Here is a 4,742-nt window from a genome sequence, read left to right on the forward strand (position 1 = left end):
TGCATTGGCCGGGAATCGAACCCGATTCCCTCGCGTGGGAGGTGAGAATTCTACCACTGAACCACCAATGCTGGCACGCCTGCAAGTTTCAAATGTCCACTTACGTCTCTTCGCTCTCATAGTGAATGAAAGCAGCAATTTGAGTAAAGTTTGCTTCTGGTCGAGTCCATATTGTGACGATGCAGGGACAGACGATAATGTCGTTTTACCGCAGTTCATTCGGCAAAGTGTTGCTTGATATTACAAGTCGTACATTCCACACGAATTTGTTAAAGAGAGACTAATATTCTTGATTTGAAATAATTGGTGCAGAACCTGATATTGCTCCAAATCGTACATAGTACAAGAAAGCGAGATTGGATGGACATCGCGTTCTGAAAGGATGGCGGATCGGGTATATGGGAGCGGAATTTTACCCTGGCTGAACGTCTCCGTTACCTTTGGGTCTGATTCTCGCTCAGGGAGTTTCACTGGTTCAAACCGGATGAGCCCCGTTGTGTCCCCATGTTTAATAAAACATCACCAATTGGTTTCTCACATCTTTTCAGCGGTGCAGAAGGCAGGTTTGACTTATCTCCAGCAGAGCATGTTTGAGCACCAGAGGACAGAATGCCGCTGGTTTGTCCACGCAACACACGTAGACGAAATGAAGATAATCTTTCAAGAAGTTTTACAGATTGAAGCCGACACGTGAATTTATCCCAATTCAGGCGATCTCATGTGTGCAGAATGAAAAGGTAAAGGATGCTGCATTGGCCTCGAAACAGCGCTCTGGTTTCCCACCGGCAGACGAGGGTTCCACCACTGAACCGCTAATGCACACAGAGCTGCAGGTTTCACGTGCAGCGTTGGATGTATGTCTTGAATATGCAGTCTGCAAAGCTCCTGTGCAGCTGCTTTTACAGCCGCGCGGTACCTGTGGGTTAACCAGCGAATGAGGCAAGGCGTGGACTTTGAAATTCACTGGGCGTTCAAAACCAACTCACACTCATAGTGCGAAATGCTCAAATAAATATGAGCTGTAATTACCAGGCAGTACTTCGCTCAGAGATAAAGAGATAATCCAGCCAAATGTTTACCTGTAAGATTTCACGATATGGGAATTAATTTAAACTGCACCTTAAATTCAGCTTAATCACCGAATGTGGAGATTTATACTATTATTTTCTTTGCGTGCTACTCTCTAACTCTAACTGCATTTCTGCTCTCTCTGTGTTTTCCCCTGATGGACTTATCGGGCTTCCTTGAACGGCCAGGTCTGGATGGGATATGGCTGACGGATCTTCAGTCAAATGTTGTATTTCGACGGGATGATCTTTACGATTTTCCGTCTCCGTTTTCGGAAAATATAAACCCAGATGGGATTTCCCCTCCTCAGGTCCCGTCACCTGCGGGTAATGTGAATGAATCTGATCTATCACTCGGTCTTAATATCTGTATTCTCATTGCTCAAGAATAAGATAACGGGGTTACAGCTATTTTCAGGTCACATTTTAGAAATTAATACATAACAGATTTATTCGAAAACTAGAAGCACGTGGGGTTAAAGGACCAGTGGTAATGCGGGCACGTAATTGGCGAAGGGATAGGCGGCAGAGAGTAGTGGTGAACGGATGTTTTTCTGACTGGAGGGAAACGTGCAGTGGGATCCCCCAGGGGTCGGTATTAGGACTATTGATTTTCTTGCTATATATAAATGCCTTGGATGTGGGAATAGGGAATACAATTTCGAAGTTTGCGGACATTACAAAACTTGACAAAGTAGTAAATAGTGAGGAAGATAGCAGCAGAATTCAGGAGGACATGGACAGACTAGTGAAATGGGCATTCACGTGACAGATTTAACGCCGATCAGTGTGAAGTGATGCACTTTTGGAAGAAGAACATGGAGAGGCAGTATAATCTAAATGGAACAATTTATGGGGGGGGGGGTGGTGCAAGAGTAGAGGAACCTGGGGTGCATATTCACAAAACACGGCAAGTTGATAAGGCGGTTTAGAAAGCATAAGGGATACTTTGCTTTGTAAATAGGGGCATTGAGTACAAAAAAAGGAAGTCATACTAATCCTTACAAATCAGTGGTTAGGCCTCAGCTGGACTATATGTCGGGTTCTGGGCACCACACTTTAGGATGAAAAGGCTTTGAAGAGGATTCAGAGCAGGTTGACCTGGATGATACCAGTGATGAGGGACTTCAGTTATGTGGAGAGATTGGAGATGGTGGGATTATTCTCCTTACAGCAGAGATGGTTAACGGGAGACCTAATAGAGATATTCAAAATAATGAGGGGTTTTGAAAGAGCAAGGAGGGAGCAACTGTTTCCTCTGGCAAGTGGGTCGGTAACTAGAGGTCATAGATTTAAAATAATTGGGAAAAGAACGAGAGCGGAATTGAGGAGAATTTTTTTAACACAGAGGGATGTTAAGATCAGGAACGCACTTCCTGAAAGGGCGGTGGAAGCAGATTCCATAGGATCATTCAAAAGGCAATTGGTCATGTCCTTGAAGAGGACTAATTTGCAGGGAAAAATCTGGGTGTGGGTCTAATTGGACAGGTCTTCGAAAGATCCAGCACAGGTATCACGGCCGAATGGCCTCCTTCTGTGCTGTAAGCTTCTATGATTCTATGATTACCTTCTGAATCATTACAATTGATGTTATTCAGTGTTGAGGAACCAAGAAAATTATAACCATGATATTCGTCTTCTCCATTCCCTTACCAATATCGCAGATTATACTGTCCAGGCGGGGGTGGGACTGAATGGGGGATAGAGTGCGGAGATTGGAATGGAAGCCCAGCAGAATGAACTTGGTCTCATCAGTTTTGTTAATTTTCCTACCAGTTGCCCGAAGCAGGCGGTGAACCTTCTTCTCGAGAGAGGATCGTCATTTCAGTTCAGAAGGAAAAAGGTATCAAGAAAATCGGGTGAAATGCACACGGAATGATCCGGGACTGACAGCACATCCCTTTCAAACAGATACGGACACAGAATAAACTGGGTCTTACGGCACATCCCTTTTAAACAGACACAGACACGGAATGATCCGGGACTTACAGCACATCCCATTTAAACAGACACAGACCCGGAATGATCCGGGATATAAATCACAATTATGGTCGATTAGTTTCTCTTACGTTGACCATAAGATCGACTCTTTTTACCAGGACACCGCTGTCCGTTTGTTACGTCGCGATTTCACAATCTCAACACCTTCGTGGAAGGAAATGTTGCTGATTGCAGCAAACAACGCAAAAAGCTCCGTCTGCCGTTTCGAGAAGCATGGGACTGACAGCCACACCTTCTGGATGGAGTGAATGAGAGAAACAAGACTTTAACACAAAAATCGGATTCAAACCTACGCGTGCAGAGCACAATAGATAAACAATCCATTGCCTTAACCTTTGGGCCACCGCGTCACATGGGCAGAAATTGGAAAGCCCTTTTATTCAAAATGAAAATACTGGCTATGTTGCCAATCTGAAATAATAACAGTCGATGCTGGAAATCGTCAGCAGGTCAGACAGAATTTTTAGATACAGAAAGAGAGTTAATGTTTCAGGTCGATGACCTTTCGTCTGAGCTGAGTCAGAGCAAAAGCGCTTCTTTTTTCTTTTTTTGAATGTAAAGCCCTGGACTCTGAGGACAAGAAAGTCTGACCGGACGATATGACCTGCCCATGCACCCAAATCGAGAATGTTGAAAATATCCAGTCAGCAGAAAACCTCGGTGGAAGAACAGATTTTGTCACTGCATGCAGCATGCTGGAAGGACCAAAGACTAATGGTGAGCGTGGGGAATTGCCAGGATACCAAGCATTAGGATTCACTCGATGTTTTGGCAGAGAGTCCGTTGATGGATTTCAGATGGAACAGCAACAGGCTGAAATCCAGTCGGTGTGTGAAAGAAAGCGAGTGCTCATGGAAGGGGCTGGGAGTTTAGCAGTGTGGGACTGTGTGCCCAAACACAGTAGTTAAATCCGATTCCCAATAAGTGAACCCATCCAAAAGGTCTGTTTGTTTGTTTGAGGTTTTTCTTTAATTCGTTCGTGGGATGTGACCGTCGCTGGCGAGGCCAACATTTATTGCCTATCCCTAATTGCCCTTGAGAAGGTGGTGGTGAGCCGCCTTCTTGAACCGCTGCAGTCCGTGTGGTGAAGGTTCTCCCAGAGTGCTGTTCGGTAGTGAGTTCTCGGATTTTGACCCAGCGACGATGAAGGAACGGCGATATATTTCCAAGTCGGGATGGTGTGTGACTTGGAGGGGAATGTGCAGGTGGCATTGTTCCCATGTGCCTGCTGCTCTTGTCCTGCTAGCTGGTAGAGATCGTGGGTTTGGGAGGTGCTGTCGAAGAAGCCTTGGCGAGTTGCTGCAGTGCATCCTATGGATGGTACACACTGCAGCCACAGTGCGCCGGTGGTGGAGGGAGTGAATGTTTAGGGTGGTGGATGGGGTGCCAATCAAGCGGGCTGCTTTTTCTGGATGGTGTCGAGCTTCTTGAGTATTGTTGGAGCTGCACTCATCCAGGCAAGTGGAGAGTATTCCATCGCACTCGTTACTAGTGCCTTGTCGATGGTGGAGAGACTCTGGGGAGTCAGGAGGTGAGTCACTCTCCGCAGAATATCAAGGGTCTAACCTGGTCTTGTAGCCACAGTATTTATGTGGCTGGTCCAGTTAAGTTTCTGGTCAATGTGACCCCAAGGATGTTGATGGTTGGGGATTCGGCGATGGTAATGCCGTTGAA

General features: G+C 45.8%; 1 non-coding gene across 1 annotated transcript; it reads right to left on the bottom strand.

The window, feature by feature from the left end:
- trnag-ccc (transfer RNA glycine (anticodon CCC)) lies at positions 1 to 71 on the bottom strand. Its single transcript has one exon. It is a non-coding gene; the product is annotated as a tRNA-Gly (tRNA).
- Between the last annotated feature and the right edge of the window lie 4,671 nt (positions 72 to 4,742).

Source organism: Heptranchias perlo, chromosome 20 (assembly GCF_035084215.1).
Source record: "Heptranchias perlo isolate sHepPer1 chromosome 20, sHepPer1.hap1, whole genome shotgun sequence".
Taxonomy (NCBI): Eukaryota; Metazoa; Chordata; class Chondrichthyes; order Hexanchiformes; family Hexanchidae; genus Heptranchias; species Heptranchias perlo.